A 25,009-nucleotide genomic window follows, 5' to 3' on the forward strand; every position below is an offset into this window, starting at 1 on the left:
GGCTACCCTACCTCGAATCCGGCTAGCTAGGCGTAACGCCTCGAGTCGGCTCGGCAATACGTGAACTGAAACTTGTGCGTGATCCAAAAGCGGGTAACTTGTTTTTTTTTTTTTTTTTGTAATGCCCAAAATTTAGCGCTTTTCGCTGTACAGGGCCTCTCATGATTTTTTTTGTTTTTTTTTTTTTTTTTCCCCTCGTCGACCCAGTCGGGTCGCCCGAGGCTGGGGCGACGGAGATGGGTTGACCTAGTCGGGCGACCCAAGTTGGGTCGACCCAGGCGTGCGATCCTGGCTGGGGACAGCAAGTCGATTCTATAAGTTTGCTTGCCAATTTTGCTAGCCAGGTCGGCTCACCAAGTCATCTAACCATGTGGTCTTTGCCAAATCAAGAATTGACTCTTTAAGTCCACTCACAGCTCGTCAAGCCGGCTCACCAAGATGACTTACCGTCTCGCCTCACCAGGTTGCCCCACCAGGTCGCCTCTTCTTTAAGACCGCTCACCATGTCGGCTCCCCAAGTCACCTCACCGAGTCGACTATTCAGGTTGCCTCACCAAGTCGACCCCTTAAGTTCGCTCACCAAGTCAGCTCCCTAAGTCAGCTCACCAAGTCGAATCACCTAGTCGTTTTACCACCTTGCCCCAGCAGGTGTGCTCGCCAAGTCGCCCCGCCGAGTTGCTTCTCTAAGCCCACTCACCATGTCAGCTCACCAAGTCGATTGTTCAAGTACGTTGCCAAGTCAACTCTTTAAGTTCGCTCACCAGGTCAGCCCGCCCAAGTCGCCTCTTTAAGTTCGTTCGCCAGGTCGGCCCGCCCAAGTCGCATCCGCGGGCTAACTCGCCGAGTCACCTCACGAAGTTGACTCTTTAAGTGCGCTCACCAAGTCAGCTCACCAAGTCGACTCACCATCTCGCCTCGATAAGTTGGCTTGCCGAGTTACCCCACCAAGTCGTCGCCTCTTTAAGCCCGCTCACCGTGTCAGCTCGTCAGGTCGGCTCACCAAGTCGACTAATCAAGTAGGCCCACCAAGTCGCCTCAAGGATAGCTCCTCGCCATGAGTCGCCTCACCATGTTGACTCTTTGAGCCCGCTCGCCGGGTCGCCTCACCAAGTCGACTCGAGTACGTTGCCAAGTCGACCCTTTAAGTTCGCTCGCCAGGTCGACTCGCCAAGTCAGCTCACCATGTCATCTCAACGAACCAACTCGCCGAGTCGCCTCACCACGTCGGCTCTCTAATACCACTCGCCAAGTCGCCCCACCAACTCGCCCCGTTAGGCCCACTCACCACATCGCCCCGTTAGGCCCACTCTCACCAAGTGGACTCTTTAAGTCTGCTCATAAAGTCGAGCCACCAAGGACTCTCACCAAGTCGACTCTCTAAGTCTGTTCATCAGGTCACCCCACCGAGTACTCTCACCAAGTCAACTCTTTAGGTCCGTTCATCAGGTCACCCCGCAAAGTCGACCCTCTAAGTTCGTTCATCGAGTCACCCCACCAAGTCGACTCTTTAAGTCCTTTCATCAAGTCACCCCGCCAAGCCGACTCTTTAAGTCCGTTCATCAAGTCACCAGAACAACTACTCTCACCAAGTCGACTCTGTAAGTCCGTTCATCAAGTCGGCCCACCGAGTACTCCCACCAAGTCGACTCTTTAAGTCCGTTCATCAGTTCACCCCGCCAAGTACTCTCACCAAGTCAACTCTTTAGGTCCGTTCATCAAGTCGACCCTTTAAGTCCGTTCATCAAGTCGCCCCGCCGAGTTGCTTCTCTAAGCCCACTCACCATGTCAGCTCACCAAGTCGGTTGTTCAAGTGCGTTGCCAAGTCAACTCTTTAAGTTCGCTCGCCAGGTCAGCCCGCCCAAGTCGCCTCTTTAAGTTCGTTCGCCAGGTCGGCCCGCCCAAGTCGCATCAGCGGGCTAACTCGCCGAGTCACCTCACGAAGTTGACTCTTTAAGTGCGCTCACCAAGTCAGCTCACCAAGTCGACTCACCATCTCGCCTCGATAAGTTGGCTTGCCGAGTTACCCCACCAAGTCGTCGCCTCTTTAAGCCCGCTCACCGTGTCAGCTCGTCAGGTCGGCTCACCAAGTCGACTAATCAAGTAGGCCCACCAAGTCGCCTCAAGGATAGCTCCTCACCATGAGTCGCCTCACCATGTTGACTCAATGAGTCGCCTCACCATGTTGACTCTTTGAGCCCGCTCGCCGGGTCGCCTCACCAAGTCGACTCGAGTACGTTGCCAAGTCGACTCTTTAAGTTCGCTCGCCGGGTCGACTCGCCAAGTCAGCTCACCATGTCATCTCAACGAACCAACTCGCCGAGTCGCCTCACCACGTCGGCTCTCTAATACCACTCGCCAAGTCGCCCCACCAACTCGCCCCGTTAGGCCCACTCACCACATCGCCCCGTTAGGCCCACTCTCACCAAGTGGACTCTTTAAGTCTGCTCATAAAGTCGAGCCACCGAGTACTCTCACCAAGTCGACTCTTTAAGTCCTTTCATCGAGTCACCCCACCAAGTACTCTCACCAAGTCAACTCTTTAGGTCCGTTCATAGAGTCACCCCACCAAGTCGACCCTTCAAGTGCGTTCATCAAGTCACCCCACCAAGTCGACTCTTTAAGTTCATTCATCAAGTCACCCCGCCAGGTCAGCCCACAAATTACTCTCACCAAGTCGACTCTTTAAGTTCGTTCATCAAGTCACCCCGCCAGGTCGGCCCACCGAGTGGACTCTTTAAGTTCGTTCATGAAGTCACTCTGCCAAGTCGGCCCACCAGGTCGACTCTTTAAGTTCGTTCATCAAGTCACCCCGCCAGGTCAGCCCACCAACTACTCTCACCAAGTCGACTCTTTAAGTTTGCTCACCAAGTCACCCCGCCAGGTCGGCCCACCAAGTACTCTCACCAGGTCGACTCTTTAGGTTTGTTCATCAGGTCACCCCACCGAGTACTCTCACCAAGTCGACTCCTTAAGTTCGTTCATCAAGTCGCCCCGCCAGGTCGGCCCACCAAGTACTCTCACCAAGTCGACCCTTTAAGTTCGGTCATCAACTCACCCCGCCAGGTCGGCCCACCAAGTACTCTCACAAAGTCGACTCTTTAGGTTCGTTCATCAATTCACCCCGCCAGCTCGGCCCACCAAGTTCTCTCACCAGGTCGACTCTTTAAGTTCGTTCATCAAGTCACCCCGCCAGTTCGACCCACCAAGTACTCTCACAAAGTCGACTCTCTAAGTTCGTTCATCAAGTCACCCTGCCAGGTCAGCCCACCAAGTACTCTCACCAAGTCACCCCACTAGTTCGACCCACCAAGTCGACCCTTTAAGTTCGTTCATCAAGTCACCCGGCCAAGTCGGCCCACCAAGTCGACTCTTTAAGTCCGTTCATCAAGTCACGTGACCAGGTCAGCCCACCGGGTACTCTCACCAAGTCGACTCTTTAAGTTTGTTCATCAAGTCACCCGGCCAGGTCGGCCCACCAAGTACTCTCACCAAGTCGACTCTCTAAGTCCGTTCATCAAGTCACCCCGCCAGGTCGGCCCACCAAGTCGAATCTTTAAGTCCGTTCATCAAGTCACCCCACCAAGTACTCTAACCAAGTCGATTCTTCGAGTGCGTTCATCAAGTCACCCGACCAACTACTCTCACCAAGTCGACTCTTTAACTATGTTCATCAAGTCACCCCACCAAGCACTCTCACCACGTCAACTCTTTAGGTCCGTTCATAAAGTCACCCCACCAAGTCGACCCTTCAAGTGCGTTCATCAAGTCACCCCACCAAGTACTCTCACCAATTCGACTCTTTAAGTCTTTTCATCAAGTCACCACACCAAGTACTCTCACCAAGTCAACTCTTTACGACCGTTCATCAAGTCACCTCGCCAAGTCGACCCTTGAAGTCCGTTCATCAAGTCACCCCACCAAGTACTCCCACCAAGTCGACTCTTTAAGTCAGTTCACGAAGTCACCCAACCAGGTCGGCCCACCAAGGACTCTCACCAAGTCGACTCTCTAAGTCTGTTCATCAGGTCACCCCACCGAGTACTCTCACCAAGTCAACTCTTTAGGTCCGTTCATCAGGTCACCCCGCAAAGTCGACCCTCTAAGTTCGTTCATCGAGTCACCCCACCAAGTCGACTCTTTAAGTCCTTTCATCAAGTCACCCCGCCAAGCCGACTCTTTAAGTCCGTTCATCAAGTCACCAGAACAACTACTCTCACCAAGTCGACTCTGTAAGTCCGTTCATCAAGTCGGCCCACCGAGTACTCCCACCAAGTCGACTCTTTAAGTCCGTTCATCAGTTCACCCCGCCAAGTACTCTCACCAAGTCAACTCTTTAGGTCCGTTCATCAAGTCGACCCTTTAAGTCCGTTCATCAAGTCGCCCCGCCGAGTTGCTTCTCTAAGCCCACTCACCATGTCAGCTCACCAAGTCGGTTGTTCAAGTGCGTTGCCAAGTCAACTCTTTAAGTTCGCTCGCCAGGTCAGCCCGCCCAAGTCGCCTCTTTAAGTTCGTTCGCCAGGTCGGCCCGCCCAAGTCGCATCAGCGGGCTAACTCGCCGAGTCACCTCACGAAGTTGACTCTTTAAGTGCGCTCACCAAGTCAGCTCACCAAGTCGACTCACCATCTCGCCTCGATAAGTTGGCTTGCCGAGTTACCCCACCAAGTCGTCGCCTCTTTAAGCCCGCTCACCGTGTCAGCTCGTCAGGTCGGCTCACCAAGTCGACTAATCAAGTAGGCCCACCAAGTCGCCTCAAGGATAGCTCCTCACCATGAGTCGCCTCACCATGTTGACTCAATGAGTCGCCTCACCATGTTGACTCTTTGAGCCCGCTCGCCGGGTCGCCTCACCAAGTCGACTCGAGTACGTTGCCAAGTCGACTCTTTAAGTTCGCTCGCCGGGTCGACTCGCCAAGTCAGCTCACCATGTCATCTCAACGAACCAACTCGCCGAGTCGCCTCACCACGTCGGCTCTCTAATACCACTCGCCAAGTCGCCCCACCAACTCGCCCCGTTAGGCCCACTCACCACATCGCCCCGTTAGGCCCACTCTCACCAAGTGGACTCTTTAAGTCTGCTCATAAAGTCGAGCCACCGAGTACTCTCACCAAGTCGACTCTTTAAGTCCTTTCATCGAGTCACCCCACCAAGTACTATCACCAAGTCAACTCTTTAGGTCCGTTCATAGAGTCACCCCACCAAGTCGACCCTTCAAGTGCGTTCATCAAGTCACCCCACCAAGTCGACTCTTTAAGTTCATTCATCAAGTCACCCCGCCAGGTCAGCCCACAAATTACTCTCACCAAGTCGACTCTTTAAGTTCGTTCATCAAGTCACCCCGCCAGGTCGGCCCACCGAGTGGACTCTTTAAGTTCGTTCATGAAGTCACTCTGCCAAGTCGGCCCACCAGGTCGACTCTTTAAGTTCGTTCATCAAGTCACCCCGCCAGGTCAGCCCACCAACTACTCTCACCAAGTCGACTCTTTAAGTTTGCTCACCAAGTCACCCCGCCAGGTCGGCCCACCAAGTACTCTCACCAGGTCGACTCTTTAGGTTTGTTCATCAGGTCACCCCACCGAGTACTCTCACCAAGTCGACTCCTTAAGTTCGTTCATCAAGTCGCCCCGCCAGGTCGGCCCACCAAGTACTCTCACCAAGTCGACCCTTTAAGTTCGGTCATCAACTCACCCCGCCAGGTCGGCCCACCAAGTACTCTCACAAAGTCGACTCTTTAGGTTCGTTCATCAATTCACCCCGCCAGCTCGGCCCACCAAGTTCTCTCACCAGGTCGACTCTTTAAGTTCGTTCATCAAGTCACCCCGCCAGTTCGACCCACCAAGTACTCTCACAAAGTCGACTCTCTAAGTTCGTTCATCAAGTCACCCTGCCAGGTCAGCCCACCAAGTACTCTCACCAAGTCACCCCGCTAGTTCGACCCACCAAGTCGACCCTTTAAGTTCGTTCATCAAGTCACCCGGCCAAGTCGGCCCACCAAGTCGACTCTTTAAGTCCGTTCATCAAGTCACGTGACCAGGTCAGCCCACCGGGTACTCTCACCAAGTCGACTCTTTAAGTTTGTTCATCAAGTCACCCGGCCAGGTCGGCCCACCAAGTACTCTCACCAAGTCGACTCTCTAAGTCCGTTCATCAAGTCACCCCGCCAGGTCGGCCCACCAAGTCGAATCTTTAAGTCCGTTCATCAAGTCACCCCACCAAGTACTCTAACCAAGTCGATTCTTCGAGTGCGTTCATCAAGTCACCCGACCAACTACTCTCACCAAGTCGACTCTTTAACTATGTTCATCAAGTCACCCCACCAAGCACTCTCACCACGTCAACTCTTTAGGTCCGTTCATAAAGTCACCCCACCAAGTCGACCCTTCAAGTGCGTTCATCAAGTCACCCCACCAAGTACTCTCACCAATTCGACTCTTTAAGTCTTTTCATCAAGTCACCACACCAAGTACTCTCACCAAGTCAACTCTTTACGACCGTTCATCAAGTCACCTCGCCAAGTCGACCCTTGAAGTCCGTTCATCAAGTCACCCCACCAAGTACTCCCACCAAGTCGACTCTTTAAGTCAGTTCACGAAGTCACCCAACCAGGTCGGCCCACCAAGGACTCTCACCAAGTCGACTCTCTAAGTCTGTTCATCAGGTCACCCCACCGAGTACTCTCACCAAGTCAACTCTTTAGGTCCGTTCATCAGGTCACCCCGCAAAGTCGACCCTCTAAGTTCGTTCATCGAGTCACCCCACCAAGTCGACTCTTTAAGTCCTTTCATCAAGTCACCCCGCCAAGCCGACTCTTTAAGTCCGTTCATCAAGTCACCAGAACAACTACTCTCACCAAGTCGACTCTGTAAGTCCGTTCATCAAGTCGGCCCACCGAGTACTCCCACCAAGTCGACTCTTTAAGTCCGTTCATCAGTTCACCCCGCCAAGTACTCTCACCAAGTCAACTCTTTAGGTCCGTTCATCAAGTCGACCCTTTAAGTCCGTTCATCAAGTCGCCCCGCCGAGTTGCTTCTCTAAGCCCACTCACCATGTCAGCTCACCAAGTCGGTTGTTCAAGTGCGTTGCCAAGTCAACTCTTTAAGTTCGCTCGCCAGGTCAGCCCGCCCAAGTCGCCTCTTTAAGTTCGTTCGCCAGGTCGGCCCGCCCAAGTCGCATCAGCGGGCTAACTCGCCGAGTCACCTCACGAAGTTGACTCTTTAAGTGCGCTCACCAAGTCAGCTCACCAAGTCGACTCACCATCTCGCCTCGATAAGTTGGCTTGCCGAGTTACCCCACCAAGTCGTCGCCTCTTTAAGCCCGCTCACCGTGTCAGCTCGTCAGGTCGGCTCACCAAGTCGACTAATCAAGTAGGCCCACCAAGTCGCCTCAAGGATAGCTCCTCACCATGAGTCGCCTCACCATGTTGACTCAATGAGTCGCCTCACCATGTTGACTCTTTGAGCCCGCTCGCCGGGTCGCCTCACCAAGTCGACTCGAGTACGTTGCCAAGTCGACTCTTTAAGTTCGCTCGCCGGGTCGACTCGCCAAGTCAGCTCACCATGTCATCTCAACGAACCAACTCGCCGAGTCGCCTCACCACGTCGGCTCTCTAATACCACTCGCCAAGTCGCCCCACCAACTCGCCCCGTTAGGCCCACTCACCACATCGCCCCGTTAGGCCCACTCTCACCAAGTGGACTCTTTAAGTCTGCTCATAAAGTCGAGCCACCGAGTACTCTCACCAAGTCGACTCTTTAAGTCCTTTCATCGAGTCACCCCACCAAGTACTCTCACCAAGTCAACTCTTTAGGTCCGTTCATAGAGTCACCCCACCAAGTCGACCCTTCAAGTGCGTTCATCAAGTCACCCCACCAAGTCGACTCTTTAAGTTCATTCATCAAGTCACCCCGCCAGGTCAGCCCACAAATTACTCTCACCAAGTCGACTCTTTAAGTTCGTTCATCAAGTCACCCCGCCAGGTCGGCCCACCGAGTGGACTCTTTAAGTTCGTTCATGAAGTCACTCTGCCAAGTCGGCCCACCAGGTCGACTCTTTAAGTTCGTTCATCAAGTCACCCCGCCAGGTCAGCCCACCAACTACTCTCACCAAGTCGACTCTTTAAGTTTGCTCACCAAGTCACCCCGCCAGGTCGGCCCACCAAGTACTCTCACCAGGTCGACTCTTTAGGTTTGTTCATCAGGTCACCCCACCGAGTACTCTCACCAAGTCGACTCCTTAAGTTCGTTCATCAAGTCGCCCCGCCAGGTCGGCCCACCAAGTACTCTCACCAAGTCGACCCTTTAAGTTCGGTCATCAACTCACCCCGCCAGGTCGGCCCACCAAGTACTCTCACAAAGTCGACTCTTTAGGTTCGTTCATCAATTCACCCCGCCAGCTCGGCCCACCAAGTTCTCTCACCAGGTCGACTCTTTAAGTTCGTTCATCAAGTCACCCCGCCAGTTCGACCCACCAAGTACTCTCACAAAGTCGACTCTCTAAGTTCGTTCATCAAGTCACCCTGCCAGGTCAGCCCACCAAGTACTCTCACCAAGTCACCCCGCTAGTTCGACCCACCAAGTCGACCCTTTAAGTTCGTTCATCAAGTCACCCGGCCAAGTCGGCCCACCAAGTCGACTCTTTAAGTCCGTTCATCAAGTCACGTGACCAGGTCAGCCCACCGGGTACTCTCACCAAGTCGACTCTTTAAGTTTGTTCATCAAGTCACCCGGCCAGGTCGGCCCACCAAGTACTCTCACCAAGTCGACTCTCTAAGTCCGTTCATCAAGTCACCCCGCCAGGTCGGCCCACCAAGTCGAATCTTTAAGTCCGTTCATCAAGTCACCCCACCAAGTACTCTAACCAAGTCGATTCTTCGAGTGCGTTCATCAAGTCACCCGACCAACTACTCTCACCAAGTCGACTCTTTAACTATGTTCATCAAGTCACCCCACCAAGCACTCTCACCACGTCAACTCTTTAGGTCCGTTCATAAAGTCACCCCACCAAGTCGACCCTTCAAGTGCGTTCATCAAGTCACCCCACCAAGTACTCTCACCAATTCGACTCTTTAAGTCTTTTCATCAAGTCACCACACCAAGTACTCTCACCAAGTCAACTCTTTACGACCGTTCATCAAGTCACCTCGCCAAGTCGACCCTTGAAGTCCGTTCATCAAGTCACCCCACCAAGTACTCCCACCAAGTCGACTCTTTAAGTCAGTTCACGAAGTCACCCAACCAGGTCGGCCCACCAAGGACTCTCACCAAGTCGACTCTCTAAGTCTGTTCATCAGGTCACCCCACCGAGTACTCTCACCAAGTCAACTCTTTAGGTCCGTTCATCAGGTCACCCCGCAAAGTCGACCCTCTAAGTTCGTTCATCGAGTCACCCCACCAAGTCGACTCTTTAAGTCCTTTCATCAAGTCACCCCGCCAAGCCGACTCTTTAAGTCCGTTCATCAAGTCACCAGAACAACTACTCTCACCAATTCGACTCTGTAAGTCCGTTCATCAAGTCGGCCCACCGAGTACTCCCACCAAGTCGACTCTTTAAGTCCGTTCATCAGTTCACCCCGCCAAGTACTCTCACCAAGTCAACTCTTTAGGTCCGTTCATCAAGTCGACCCTTTAAGTCCGTTCATCAAGTCGCCCCGCCAAGTACTCTCACCAAGTCGACCGTTTAAGTCCTTTCATCAAGTCACCCCACCAAGTCGACTCTCGAAGTCCGTTCATCAAGTCACCAGAACAAGTAATCTAACCAAGTCGACTCTTTAAGTCCGTCCATAAAGTCACCCCACCAGGTCGGCCCACCAAGTACTCCCACCAAGCTGACTCTTTATGTTCGTTCATCAGTTCACCCCGCCAAGTACTCTCACCAAGTTGACTCTTTAAGTCTGCTCATCAAGTCGAGCCACCAGGTACTCTCACCAAGTCGACTCTTTGAGTCCGTTCAGCAAGTCGCCCCACCAAGTACTCTAACCAAGTCGATTCTTCAAGTGCGTTCATCAAGTCGCCCCACCAAGTACTCTCACCAAGTCGACTCTTTAAGTCCTTTCATCGAGTCACCCCGCCAAGTACTCTCACAAAGTCAACTCTTTAGGTCCGTTCATAGAGTCACCCCACCAAGTCGACCCTTCAAGTGCGTTCATCAAGTCACCCCGCCAGGTCGGCCCACCAAATCGAATCTCTAAGTCCGTTCATCAAGTCATCGTCCCGATCTGGCCGAGCCGTTCTGGCCGAGCCATGCTGGCCGAGCCGATCTGGGCGAGCCATTCTGGCCGACCCGATCCTGCCGAGCCGTTCTGGGCAAGCCATTCTGGCCGAGCCGATCTGGGCGACCCGTTCTGGCCGAGCCGATCTGGGCGAGCCGTTGTGGCCGAGCCATGCTGGCCGAGCCGATCTGGGCGAGCCGTTCTGGCCGAGCCGATCTGGGCGAGCCGATCTGGGCGAGCCGTTCTGGCCGAGCCATGCTGGCCGAGCCGATCTGGGCGAGCCGTTCTGGCCGAGCCGATCTGGGCGAGCCGATCTGGGCGAGCCGTTCTGGCCGAGCCATGCTGGCCGAGCCGATCTGGCCGAGCTCCAAAAACGGTGTCGTGGATGGCTGTTTGGTCGCCTCTGTGCCAACTCGATCGGCACAACATTGGGAATGGTTCGACAGCGGTTGTCGTTCCAATGTGTCATCGGGATGTCTTGGAACACGGCCTTTCAAGGGCGAGCTCGCGTCTAGCACTTGGATTGTGCTTCGTCACAAGTGAATGGGGAGATCTCTTTGTGAACGGCGGCATGGCGATTGCAAGAGAAAATTGACTTAGTAGTCGGAGCATTGGCCTCGGGCCATTGTGACGGCCTTGCAATTTCTCTATAATTGCAACCTATGTTTGCGCATAGCAGAGTTTGCATGTATGATTGGGCTTTGTTCTTGACGGTTCCAAGTACTCTCACCGAGGCTGGGCGAGCCATGCTGGCCGAGCCGATCTGGGCGAGCCATTCCTGCCGAGCCGATCTGGGCGAGCCGTTCTGGCCGAGCCATGCTGGCCGAGCCGATCTGGGCGAGCCGTTCTTGCCGAGCCGGTATGGCCGAGCCAATCTGGGCGAGCCGTTCTGGCCGAGCCATGCTGGCCGAGCCGATCTGGGCGAGCCGTTCTGGCCGAGCCGATCTGGCCGAGCTCCAAAAACGGTGTCGTGGATGGCTGTTTGGTCGCCTCTGTGCCAACTCGATCGGCACAACATTGGGAATGGTTCGACAGCGGTTGTCGTTCCAATGTGTCATCGGGATGTCTTGGAACGCAGCCTTTCAAGGGCGAGCTCGCGTCTAGCACTTGGATTGTGCGTCGTCACAAGTGATTGGGGAGATCTCTCTGTGAACGGCGGCATGGCGATTGCAAGAGAAAATTGACTTAGTAGTCGGAGCATTGGCCTCGGGCCATTGTGACGGCCTTGCAATTTCTCTATAATTGCAACCTATGTTTGCGCAGTAGCAGAGTTTGCACGTTAGATTGGCCTTTGTTCTTGACAGTTCGAAGTACTCTCACCAAGGCTGGGCGAGCCATGCTGGCCGAGCCGATCTGGGCGAGCCATTCTGGCCGAGCCGATCTGGGCGAGCTCCAAAAACGGTGTCGTGGATGGCTGTTTGGTCACATTTTTCATTGAATTGGATTTTTAAGGGAGTTGTCCGCGCTGTCGCAGATTTCTAATGCAGAGCGAGCCTCGCACTAATAGCTTATATAGGAGAGGTTGTTGCCGCGAGCCTCTCCCATGCCCCTTTCATTGATTCAACATTTGTGTCTAGGCGGATCGGATTGTTGGGTTTTCAAACGGTGTATGCTGATGTTGAATGAATGAAAGGGGCATGAAGCGATCTCAGTGCTTTTCCTCGGCTCTCCTTTAGATCATGTTTTCCGATGACTCAATTTTGGAAAAGGTGAGGCAGCGGTTGCCGATCCATGGCGTGTGTTTTTGGTGGTTTTAAAACTTGATCTAAACGTGAGCCTTTGTCTAGCACTCCGGCGTTGCTTGGTATAATGGCAATTTGCTATGGGTGCTCGGCGCTCTAGCAATTTGTCATGGTGTACTTATCGCGGCTACATGGGAGCTTTAATATCGAAAGCTCTCGGCGAAAAATGGTGGCCGAGCCATGCTGGCGGACCCGATCTGGCTTAGCCGTTTTCGTCGACCCGATCTGGCTCTCGTTTCTCACTCCATCGGCACAAATTCGGGAGTTGTTCGACAGCGGTTGTCGTTCCAATGTGTCATTGCGGTGATCTGGAGAGCGATGCTAAGTGCGGGAGCTTGCGTCTAGCATTTGGGGATGTTTGTGCAAGCGAGCAGGGGAGCTTCTCTTATCGGAACCTCTCCGTGGCCTTTGAATATAGACCCAGTGCCGATGATATCGATGGATACGAGCCTTGGATTATAAAATTGTTCAGCTAACATTGGTTTTTGTGAGAGATGGGTACGAAAGCACTTCCCGATCGATACGCGGGAGTTCCCTAAGATCGCCTCTGTGCCAACTCGATCGGCACAACATTGGGAATGGTTCGACAGCGGTTGTCGTTCCAATGTGTCATCGGGATGTCTTGGAACGCGGCCTTTCAAGGGCGAGCTCGCGTCTAGCACTTGGATTGTGCGTCGTCACAAGTGAATGGGGAGATCTCTCTGTGAACGGCGGCATGGCGATTGCAAGAGAAAATCGACTTAGTAGTCGGAGCATTGGCCTCGGGCCATTGTGACGGCCTTGCAATTTCTCTGTAATTGCGAGCTATGTTTGCGCAGTAGCAGAGTTTGCATGTGAGATTGGCCTTTGTTCTTGACAGTTCGAAGTACTCTCACCGAGTCAGCAAGTCACCATGCTGGCCGAGCCGATCTGGGCGAGCCATTCTGGCCGAGCCGATCTGGGCGAGCTCCAAAAACGGTGTCGTGGATGGCTGTTTGGTCACATTTTTCATTGAATTGGATTTTTAAGGGAGTTGTCCGCGCTGTCGCAGATTTCTAATGCAGAGCGAGCCTCGCACTAATAGCTTATATAGGAGAGGTTGTTGCCGCGAGCCTCTCCCATGCCCCTTTCATTGATTCAACATTGGTGTCTAGGCGGATCGGATTGTTGGGTTTTCAAACGGTGTATGCTGATGTTGAATGAATGAAAGGGGCATGAAGCGATCTCAGTGCTTTTCCTCGGCTCTCCTTTAGATCATGTTTTCCGATGACTCAATTTTGGAAAAGGTGAGGCAGCGGTTGCCGATCCATGGCGTGTGTTTTTGGTGGTTTTAAAACTTGATCTAAACGTGAGCCTTTGTCTAGCACTCCGGCGTTGCTTGGTATAATGGCAATTTGCTATGGGTGCTCGGCGCTCTAGCAATTTGTCATGGTGTACGTATCGCGGCTACATGGGAGCTTTAATATCGAAAGCTCTCGGCGAAAAATGGTGGCCGAGCCATGCTGGCGGACCCGATCTGGCTTAGCCATATTCGTCGACCCGATCTGGCTCTCGTTTCTCACTCCATCGGCACAAATTCGGGAGTTGTTCGACAGCGGTTGTCGTTCCAATGTGTCATTGCGGTGATCTGGAGAGCGATGCTAAGTGCGGGAGCTTGCGTCTAGCATTTGGGGATGTTTGTGCAAGCGAGCAGGGGAGCTTCTCTTATCGGAACCTCTCCGTGGCCTTTGAATATAGACCCAGTGCCGACGATATCGATGGATACGAGCCTTGGATTATAAAATTGTTCAGCTAACATTGGTTTTTGTGAGAGATGGGTACGAAAGCACTTCCCGATCGATACGCGGGAGTTCCCTAAGATCGCCTCTGTGCCAACTCGATCGGCACAACATTGGGAATGGTTCGACAGCGGTTGTCGTTCCAATGTGTCATCGGGATGTCTTGGAACGCGGCCTTTCAAGGGCGAGCTCGCGTCTAGCACTTGGATTGTGCGTCGTCACAAGTGAATGGGGAGATCTCTCTGTGAACGGCGGCATGGCGATTGCAAGAGAAAATCGACTTAGTAGTCGGAGCATTGGCCTCGGGCCATTGTGACGGCCTTGCAATTTCTCTGTAATTGCGAGCTATGTTTGCGCAGTAGCAGAGTTTGCATGTGAGATTGGCCTTTGTTCTTGACAGTTCGAAGTACTCTCACCGAGTCAGCAAGTCACCATGCTGGCCGAGCCGATCTGGGCGAGCCATTCTGGCCGAGCCGATCTGGGCGAGCTCCAAAAACGGTGTCGTGGATGGCTGTTTGGTCACATTTTTCATTGAATTGGATTTTTAAGGTTTTTGTCCGCGCTATCGCAGATTTCTAATGCAGAGCGAGCCTCGCACTAATAGCTTATATAGGAGAGGTTGTTGCCGCGAGCCTCTCCCATGCCCCTTTCATTGATTCAACATTGGTGTCTAGGCGGATCGGATTGTTGGGTTTTCAAACGGTGTATGCTGATGTTGAATGAATGAAAGGGGCATGAAGCGATCTCAGTGCTTTTCCTCGGCTCTCCTTTAGATCATGTTTTCCGATGACTCAATTTTGGAAAAGGTGAGGCAGCGGTTGCCGATCCATGGCGTGTGTTTTTGGTGATTTTAAAACTTGATCTAAACGTGAGCCCTTGTCTAGCACTCCGGGCGTTGCTTGGTATAATGGCAATTTGCTATGGGTGCTCGGCGCTCTAGCAATTTTGTCATGGTGTACTTATCGCTGCTACATGGGAGCTTTAATATCGAAAGCTCTCGGCGAAAAATGGTGGCCGAGCCATGCTGGCCGACCCGATCTGGCTTAGCCGTTTTCGTCGACCCGATCTGGCTCTTCTTTCTCACTCCATGGGCACAAATTCGGGAGTTGTTCGACAGCGGTTGTCGTTCCAATGTGTCATTGCGGTGATCTGGAGAGCGATGCTAAGGGCCGGAGCTTGCGCCTAGCATTTGGGGATGTTTGTGCAAGAGAGCAGGGGAGCTTCTCTTATCGGAACCTCTCCGTGGCCTTTGAATATAGACCCAGTGCCGACGATATCGATGGATACGAGCCTTGGATTATAAAATTGTTCACAGCTAACATTGGTTTTTGTGAGAGATGGGTACGAAAGCACTTCCCGATCGATTCGCGGGAGCTCCCTAAGATCGCCTCTGTGCCAACTCGATCGGCACAACATTGGGAATGGTTCGACAGCGGTTGTCGTTCCAATGTGTCATCGGGATGTCTTGGAACGCGGCCTTCCAAGGGCGAGATCGCGTCTAGCACTTGGATTGTGTGTCGTCATAAGTGAATGGGGAGATCTCTCTGTGAACGGCGGCATGGTGATTGCAAGAGAAAATTGACTTAGTAGTCGGAGCATTGGCCTCGGGCCATTGTGACGGCCTTGCAATTTCTCTATAATTGCAAGCTATGTTTGCGCAGTAGCAGAGTTCGCATGTAAGATTGGCCTTTGTTCTTGACAGTTCCAGGAGATGACCTCCGAAACTTTTGGATTGGGCCCCTTCAAGGTGAAATTCATCCAGTTGATCGGATGAGCTCGATGACCATTTCACTCCCTTGGCTCCATGAATTCAAATCCCATCCAGCTGCCATGAAGCCATCCCGATTTTGCTATGCGAGGGCTCTCTCCCCAGAGTCGTTCTCTTTGCAACAACTTCTTTGGCAAAAAAATTTCGGAATGGTTCGGCAGCGGTTGTCGTTCCAATGGTGCCGTTGTGGTGGTTGCCTGGGCAGCGATCTGAAGGGCGAGCCGTCGTCTAGCAGTTGGGCTGCGCATCACGGGTGACAAGGGAGCCTTTGTAATCGGAAGCTCCCCGTGACCATTCGATGAGAAGAGCCATTGCTTGTGTGAGCAAGGACGAATGCAGCCTCGGATTCCAAAGGAAATCAACGACATTGGATCTATATATAAGAGCGGAATGAAGCAGCAGCCCGTTTGCCATGCGCGGCTCCCCAAAGTTGCTCGTCTTTCTCACTCCATCGGCACAAATTCGGGAGTTGTTCGACAGCGGTTGTCGTTCCAATGTGTCATTGCGGCGATCTGGAGAGCGATGCTAAGGGCGGGAGCTTGTGTCTAGCATTTGGGATGTTTGTGCGAGCGAGCAGGGGAGCTTCTCTTATCGGAACCTCTCCGTGGCCTTTGAATATATAGACCCAGTGCCGACGATATCGATGGATACGAGCCTTGGATTCTAAATTTGTTCACAGCTAAGATTGGTTTTTGTGAGAGATGGGTACGAAAGCACATCCCGATTGCTACGCGGGAGCTCCCTAAGGTCGCCTCTGTGCCAACTCGATCGGCAGAACATTGGGAATGGTTCGACAGCGGTTGTCGTTCCAATGTGTCATCGGGGGATGTCTCGGAAAGTGGGCTGGCCTTTCAAGGGCGAGCTCGCGTCTATCACTTGGATTGTGCGTCGCGTCGCAAGTGAATGGGGAGATCTCTCTGTGAACGGCGGCATGGTGATTGCAAGAGAAAATTTGACTTAGTCGGAGCATTGGCCTCGGGCCACTGTGATGGCTTGGCAATTTCTCTTTAATTGCAACCTATGTTTGCGCAGTAGCAGAGTTTGCAAGTAAGACGGTCCTTGTTCTTGAGAGTTCCAGGAGATGACCTCCGGAACTTTTGGATTGGGCCCCTTCAAGGTGAAATTCATCCAGTTGATCGGATGAGCTCGATGACCATTTCAGTCCCCCTTGGCTCCATGAATTCACATCTCCTAACCGATGACAATCTTTTGCTCCTTAGACGACCTCATAATAAATTGGGTCGTGGATGGCTGTTTGGTCAGAATTTTCAACGATTTGGATTTTTATGGCGGATGTCGGCGTGTTCGCTAATTTCTAATGGAGAGCGAGCCTCGCACTAATAGCTTATATAGGAGAGGTTGTTGCCGCGAACCTCTCCCGTGCCCCTCTCATTGATTCAACGGCGGTGTCAAGGCGGATGGAAATGTCGGATTTTGAAACGGTGGACGCCGACGTTGAATCAATTGGAGGGGCATGAAGCCCACCCTCGAGGTGCTATTCCTCGACTCTCCTTTAGATCATGTTTTCTTGTCACTCAGCTGGCGCAATTTCGGAAAGCAGTTGGGCTGCGCGTCACGAGTGACAAGGGAGCCTTTGTGATCGGAAGCTCCCCGTGGCCATTCTCGATGAGAAGAGCCATTGCTTGTGTGAGCAAGGACGAATGCAGCCTCGGATTCCAAACGAAATCAACGACATCGGATCTCTATATATAAGAGCGGAATGAAGCAGCAGCCCGTTTGCGATGCGCGGCTCCCCAAAGTTGCTATTCTTTCTCACTCCATCGGGGCACAAATGCGGGAGTTGTTCGACAGCGGTCGTCGTTCCAATGGTGTCATTGCGGCGAAATTTGTTCACAGCTAAGATTGGTTTTTGTGAGAGATGGGTATGAAAGCACATCCCGATTGCTACGCGGGAGCTCCCTGAGGTCGCCTCTGTGCCAACTCGATCGGCACAACATTGGGAATGGTTCGACAGCGGTTGTCGTTCCAATGTGTCATCGGGGGATGTCTTGGAAAGTGGTCTTTCTTTCAAGGGCGAGCTCGCGTCTAGCACTTGGGTTGTGCGTCGCGTCACAAGTGAATGGGGGATGTCTTGGAAAGTGGTCTTTCTTTCAAGGGCGAGCTCGCGTCTAGCACTTGGATTGTGCGTCGCGTCACAAGTGAATGGGGAGATCTCTCTGTGAACAGCGGCATGGTGATTGCAAGAGAAAATTGACTTAGTCGGAGCCATTGGCCTCGGGCCATTGTGACGGCCTCGCAATTTCTCTTTAATTGCAACCTATGTTTGCGCAGTAGCAGAGTTTGCATGTAAGATGGGCCTTGTTCTCGAGAGTTCCAGGAGATGACCTCCGGAACTTTTGGATTGGGCCCCTTCAAGGTGAAATTCATCCAGTTGATCGGATGAGCTCGATGACCATTTCAGTCCCTCGGCTCCATGAACTCACATCTCGTAACCGATGACAATCTTTTGCTCCTCTGCCGACCCCATAAAAAATTGGGTCGTGAATGGCTGTTTGGTAGGAATTTTAAAGGATTCGGATTTTCAAGGCGGATGTCGGTGTGTTCGCTAATTTCTAATGCAGAGCGAGCCTCGCACTAATAGCTTATATAGGAGAGGTGGTTGCCGCGAGCCTCTCCCGTGCCCCTCTCATTGATTCAACGCCGGTGTCAAGGCGGATGGATATGTCGGATTTTGAAACGGTGGACGCCGACGTTGAATCAATTAGAGGGGCATGAAGCCCACCCTGGATGTGCTATTCCTAGACTCTCCTTTAGATCATGTTTTCTTCTCACTCAGCTGGCGCAATTTCGGAAAAAGGTTTGGCAGCGGTTGCCATCCCTCACCGCGTCTACTTGGTGATTTTAAAACTCGATCTAAAACGGGAGCCCTCGCCTAGCACCTCCGTCCGGTGTTGCTCGGGTATTGCAAAAAATTATGCCGACGGCGCGAATCCCCCAACGAATGCCTACGCTTGGACCCTCTCTTAGATCACCTTCTTCGATCACTCGACCGACGCAACCACGGAAGAGACTTGGCAGCGGTTGCCATTCTACAGCGCGTCTGTTCAGCGATTTCGAAGTTGATCTAATGGCGAGCCCTTGTCTCTAGCCATGAGGTGGGTGCTTGGCGCTCTAGCAAAATTTTTTGCGTGCCTATCGCGGCTACAAGGGGAGAGGTGGTTGCCGCGAGCCTCTCCCGTGCCCCCCTCATTGATTCAACGCCGCTGTCAGGGCGGATGGATATGTCGGATTGTGAAACGGTGGACGCCGACGTTGAATCAATTAGAGGGGCATGAAGCCCACCCTCGAGGGTGCTATTCCTGGACTCACCTTTAGATCATGTTTTCTTGTCACTCAGCTGGCGCAATTTCGGAAAAAGGTTTGGCAGCGGTTGCCAGCCCTCACCGCGTCTACTTGGTGATTTTAAAACTCGATCTAAAACGGGAGCCCTCGTCTAGCACCTCCGTCCGGTGTTGCTCGGGTATTGCATAAATTTATGCCATCGGCGCGAATCCCCCAACGAATGCCTACACGCTTGGACCCTCTCTTAGATCACCTTCTTCGATCACTCGACCGACGCAACTACGGAAGAGACTTGGCAGCGGTTGCCATTCTACAGCGCGTCTGTTCAGCGATTTCGAAGTTGATCTAATGGTGAGCCCTTGTCTCTAGCCATGAGGTGGGTGCTTGGCGCTCTAGCAAAATTTTTTGCGTGCCTATCGCGGCTACAAGGGGAGAGGTGGTTGCCGCGAGCCTCTCCCGTGCCCCCCTCATTGATTCAACGCCGCTGTCAGGGCGGATGGATATGTCGGATTTTGAAACGGTGGACGCCGACGTTGAATCAATTAGAGGGGCATGAAGCCCACCCTCGAGGGTGCTATTCCTGGACTCTCCTTCAGATCATGTTTTCTTGTCACTCAGCTGGCGCAATTTCGGAAAAAGGTTTGGCAGCAGTTGCCAGCCCTCACCGCGTCTACTTGGTGATTTTAAAACTCGATCTAAAACGGGAGCCCTCGTCTAGCACCTCCGTCCGGTGTTGCTCGGGTATTGCAGAAACTTATGCCATCGGCGCGAATCCCCCAACGAATGCCTACGCTTGGACCCTCTCTTAGATCACCTTCTTCGATCACTCGACCGACGCAACTGCGGAAGAGACTTGGCAGCGGTTGCCATTCTACAGCGCGTCTGTTCAGCGATTTCGAAGCTGATCTAATGGCGAGCCCTTGTCTCTAGCCATGAGGTGGGTGCTTGGCGCTCTAGCAAAATTTTTTTGCGTGCCTATCGCGGCTACAAGGGGAGAGGTGGTTGCCGCGAGCCTCTCCCGTGCCCCCCTCACTGATTCAACGCCGCTGTCAGGGCGGATGGATATGTCGGACTTTGAAACGGTGGACGCCGACGTTGAATCAGTTAGAGGGGCATGAAGCCCACCCTCGAGGGTGCTATTCCTGGACTCTCCTTTAGATCATGTTTTCTTGCCACTCAGCTGCCGCAATTTCGGAAAAAGGTTTGGCAGCGGTTGCCAGCCCCTCGCCGCGTCTACTCGGTGATTTTAAAACTCGATCTAAAACGGGAGCCCTCGTCTAGCACCTCCGTCCGGTGTTGCTCGGGTATTGCATAAGTTTTTATGCCATCGGCGCGAATCTCCCAACGAATGCCTACGCTTGGACCCTCTCTTAGATCACCTTCTTCGATCACTCGACCGACGCAACTACGGAAGAGACTTGGCAGCGGTTGCCATTCTACAGCGCGTCTGTTCAGCGATTTCGAAGTTGATCTAATGGCGAGCCCTTGTCTCTAGCCATGAGGTGGGTGCTTGGCGCTCTAGCAAAACTTTTTGCGTGCCTATCGCGGCTACAAGGGGAGAGGTGGTTGCCGCGAGCCTCTCCCGTGCCCCCCTCATTGATTCAACGCCGCTGTCAGGGCGGATGGATATGTCGGATTTTGAAACGGTGGACGCCGACGTTGAATCAATTAGAGGGGCATGAAGCCCACCCTCGAGGGTGCTATTCCCTGACTCTCCTTTAGATCATGTTTTCTTGTCACTCAGCTGGCGCAATTTCGGAAAAAGGTTTGGCAGCGGTTGCTAGCCCTCACCGCGTCTACTCGGTGATTTTAAAACTCGATCTAAAACGGGAGCCCTCGTCTAGCACCTCCGTCCGGTGTTGCTCGGGTATTGCATAATTTTGTGCTATCGGCGCGAATCACCCAACGAATCCCTAGCCTTGGACTCTCTCTTAGATCACCTTCTTCGATCACTCGACCGGCGCAATTACGGAAGAGGCTTGGCAGCGGTTGCCATTCCACAGCGCGTCTGTTCAGCGATTTCGAAGTTGATCTACTAATGGCGAGCCCTTGTCTAGCCATGAGGTGGGTGCTTGGGGCTCTAGCAATTTTTTGTGTGCCTATCGTGGCTTACAATGGGAGCTTTGATAACAAAAGTTCTCGGCGACCCTCCCCAATAGAAATCAGTGCTGGTGTTCGCGAAAGACACGTTATTCGGATTTTTGGAATATTGGCACCAGCATCGTTTCTATTGGGAGGGCCGTGAAGCCATCCCGATTTTGCTATGCGAGGGCTCTCTCCCCAGAGTCGTTCTCTACGCAACAACTTCTTTGGCACAAAATTTTCATAACGGTTCGGCAGCGGTTGTCGTTCCAATGGTGCCGTTGTGGTGGTTGCCTGGGCAGCGATCTGAAGGGCGACCCGTCATCTAGCAGTTGGCCTGCGCATCACGAGTGACAAGGGAGCCTTTGTTATCGGAAGCTCCCCGTGGCCATTCGATTAGAAGAGCCATTGCTTGTTTGAGCAAGGACGAATGCAGCCTCGGATTCCAAACGAAATCAACGATTTCGGATCTATATAAAGAGCGGAATGAAGCAGCAGCAGCACAGCCCGTTTGCTATGCGCGGCTCCCCAAAGTTGCTCTTCTTTCTCACTCCATTGCCACAATTTCGGGAGTTGTTCGACAGCGGTTGTCGTTCCAATGTGTCATTGCGGTGATCTGGAGAGCGATGCTAAGGGCGGGAGCTTGTGTCTAGAATTTGGGATATGTTTGTGCGAGCGAGCAGGGGAGCTTCTCTTATCGGAACCTCTCCGTGGCCTTTGAATATATAGACCCAGTGCCGACGATGGATGCGAGCCCTTGGATTCCAAATTTGTCCACAGCTAACATTGGTTTTTGTGAGAGACGGGCACGAAAGCACATCCCGATTGCTACGCGGGAGCTCCCTAAGGTCGCCTCTGTGCCAACTCGATCGGCACAACATTGGGAGTGGTTCGACAGCGGTTGACGTTCCAATGTGTCATCGGGGGATGTCTTGGAAAGTGGTCTTTCTTTCAAGGGCGGTCTCGCGTCTAGACCTTGGAATTGTGCGTCGCGTCACAAGTGAATGGGGAGATCTCTCTGTGAACGGCGGCATGGTGATTGCAAGAGAAAATTGACTTAGTCGGAGCCATTGGCCTCGGGCCATTGTGACGGCCTCGCAATTTCTCTTTAATTGCAACCTATGTTTGCGCAGTAGCAGAGTTTGCATGTATATGATGGGCCTTGTTCTCGAGAGTTCCAGGAGATGACCTCCGGAACTTTTGGATTGGGCCCCTTCAAGGTGAAATTCATCCAGTTGATCGGATGAGCTCGATGACCATTTCAGTCCCTCGGCTCCATGAACTCACATCTCCTAACCGATGACGATCTTTTGCTCCTCTGCCGACCTCATAAAAAATTGGGTCGTGAATGGCTGTTTGGTAGGAATTTTAAAGGATATGGATTTTTAAGGCGGATGTCGGCGTGTTCGCTAATTTCTAATGCAGAGCGAGCCTCGCACTAATAGCTTATGTAAGGGGCTGGTGATTCGCGATATGAGACCTTGAGGCCGGATGGGCCTGTGCTGCAAAGCTGGGTGCACACAGGTGTGGTGTAGGCAGACGTGGGTCTTGCCGAGGTGTAAATGGGACTATGTCGTGTGCTGGGCAGACATGGTTGTGGTGTAGGATCTTGTCCGGGACATGATCCGAGGTGTAGCTTGGGACTGTGTTGCGAGTGGTTCCCCTCCAACATAGTTGTGGTGTAGGTACAGTGTTGGATCCGGGCCGAGGTGTGATCTTGGGGCTGTGTTGCGAGTGGTTTCCCTCCAACATAGTTGTGGTGTAGGCACGGTGTTGGATCCGGGCCGAGGTGTGATCTTGGGGCTGTGCTACGAGATGTTCCCTCTAGCATAGTTGTGGTGTAGGCGAGGCGTGGAGCCGAGCTGAGGTGTATCCGCGGAGGGTAAGTGCCGGTGTGCATGACGGATGGCTTGGAGAGTCCATCTCCCTCGAGAGGGTCGAAGTAGAGTAGTCCCTCCCTCTGGTCTCCGGGAGACAGAGGTGACGCGAAGTTTTAGGAGCAATGAAGTGTTGCTCCGCCGTTACGCAACGTGGTGAGGTTTGGCATTATGACAAAGGTCCTTGTCTCAGTGTAGCAAAGAAGCTGGATCAATGTTGACAGCTCTGGGAGTTGTCCGGTGTCCGAAAGCTAGGGAAGCGGTTTTCCTAGTCCTGCGGTAGGAGGCAATATGGTTTGTCCGAGTAGGAGCATTGTGTGCTTGAGGTTAGCTGTGTGGGAATGGTGTCATTGCGCTGAATGGCTAAGTGGTGCGGTATCGGTTGGGTGTGGCCTTGGGCGCACATCCTGGGTGCTTGGTTGCATGGGTTTGCATTGAGGTTGGATCTCATAGACTGTGGAGGTCAAGGATGGCAAGCGGGATATAGTGTCTCGGAATGATGCCAAGGAGATGCCGAGTCAAATGGGCAGATCGTGTCAAGTATCCGAAGGGGTAGTCGGTGGACATGGCTCAAGGAGGTGAGTCATGATGGAAGGCTAGGAACAAAGGCTTGTGGCGCATGAGTGAAACGGGTGAAGCAGATGGGCGAAGTGTTTCGGAGGTGAAGCTATGGAGTGTTCACCGAGTTGGTCCGACCGGCCAGCGTCCCACAGGGTGGGCGGATCATGGAGCTAGGGTGTGGAACTCAAGTAGGTTGTGCAATGCAAAGGGATCCGTGGATTGAGCATGAGACGGCGTGGATGCATGAGGAGGTTGGTTTGAGTGCACCGGGTGTACGAGGACTTGTGGGTCACCAACAAAGGCATGTAGACATAGACTGGGGTGTCGAAGCAGTTGGGGCTCATGATGGGGATCCAGAGTTGGCTAAGGTTGACGGTTGTTCCGTGGGGAGCAAGGGTTGGGCTTCCGTGGGCTCTGTGGGGAGCTAGGGAGACTAACAAGTGATGGAGTGCCGTGGAGGCATGTTCATGTTAAGGATTGGACTGGAGGACTCTATGAAGTTCAGAGAGGTGCCATAAGGATGCCGAGTATACCGTGCAGGTGTGCGTATGAGCCAGGAAGTTCAGAGAGGTACCGTGGAGGTATCGAGTATGCACTGGGTGTATGCGTGTTGAGCTAGAAGGTTCAGAGAGATGTCAAGATGGTGTTGAGTATGCTTTGGAAGCATATGTATGAGCTAGGGAGAACTCTTGGGGGTCCAAGTCAGCCAGTGTGGATGCAGTGTTCAGCCAGGGAGCCTGGGAGGTTCTCGATGCAAAGTTGCAGTGGTGCAGCGTTGGACTCAGGGAGTCAAGTGAGTTGAACATGAGGAGCTCTGGGAGCTCGGTGCATTCTCAAGAGTGGCAAAATGATCATGGAGGATCATAATGTGGTCAAGAGACTCGTGGGAGTTGAGATCACCTATGGGGCCGATATCGGAGTAAGGTGGGCTTATGGGAGTCGCCGAGGCGAAGATATCAAAAGGGCTAAGTAGGGGTTCAGCGCTGAGGTTGAACAGGGGTAGAGCCAGAGGCTCGAGGATGCGTGCGTGGAGCACCTAAGGAAAAGAACCAGGAGTAGGATGGTTCGGCATGCGCTTCTATTCCGCGAGAGTGTATGTTTAGGCAGTCAGATGCGTGGGCATTTGATGAAGACAGGGAGGCGTAGTCTGGGTGAGCGAAAATGGTCGCATCTTACGGTGGATCAGAAGTAGGGATCGCCAGTGCCGCGCGAGGCTTTGGAGATTCTCAAGGAGAAGGCTTAACCTGGGCATAAGCATAAAATCCAGCCCCGTGACAGCTTATATAGGAGAGGTGGTTGCCGCGAGCCTCTCCCGTGCCCCCCTCATTGATTCAACGCCGGTGTCAAGGCGGATGGATATGTCGGATTTTGAAACGGTGGACGCCGACGTTGAATCAATTAGAGGGGCATGAAGCCCACCCCGGATGTGCTATTCCTCGACTCTCCTTTAGATCATGTTTTCTTGTCACTCAGCTGGCGCAATTTCGGAAAAAGGTTTGGCAGCGGTTGCCAGCCCTCACCGCGTCTACTTGGTGATTTTAAAACTCGATCTAAAACGGGAGCCCTCGTCTAGCACCTCCGTCCGGTGTTGCTCGGGTATTGCATAAAATTATGCCATCGGCGCGAATCCCCCAACGAATGCCTACGCTTGGACCCTCTCTTAGATCACCTTCTTCGATCACTCGACCGACGCAACTACGGAAGAGACTTGGCA

General features: G+C 52.9%; 2 long non-coding RNA genes across 2 annotated transcripts in view; both read left to right on the forward strand.

Moving 5' to 3' along the window:
* LOC149574242 (uncharacterized) overlaps positions 1 to 18,468 on the forward strand; it is a 35,434-nt gene extending 16,966 nt beyond the window's left edge. Inside the window, exon 2 of the long non-coding RNA XR_016360086.1 lies at positions 16,831 to 18,468. This is a non-coding gene — a long non-coding RNA (uncharacterized LOC149574242). The remainder of the gene's footprint in view (positions 1 to 16,830) is intronic.
* A 3,808-nt stretch (positions 18,469 to 22,276) lies between these two features.
* LOC149574246 (uncharacterized) lies at positions 22,277 to 24,666 on the forward strand. Its single transcript, XR_016360087.1, has 2 exons — positions 22,277 to 22,542; positions 22,623 to 24,666. It is a non-coding gene; the product is annotated as an uncharacterized LOC149574246 (long non-coding RNA).
* The last annotated feature ends 343 nt before the right edge of the window (positions 24,667 to 25,009 follow it).

This window comes from Cupressus sempervirens, chromosome 2, assembly GCF_028749045.1.
Source record: "Cupressus sempervirens isolate cs-2001-9-10 chromosome 2, ASM2874904v1, whole genome shotgun sequence".
NCBI lineage: Eukaryota > Viridiplantae > Streptophyta > Pinopsida > Cupressales > Cupressaceae > Cupressus > Cupressus sempervirens.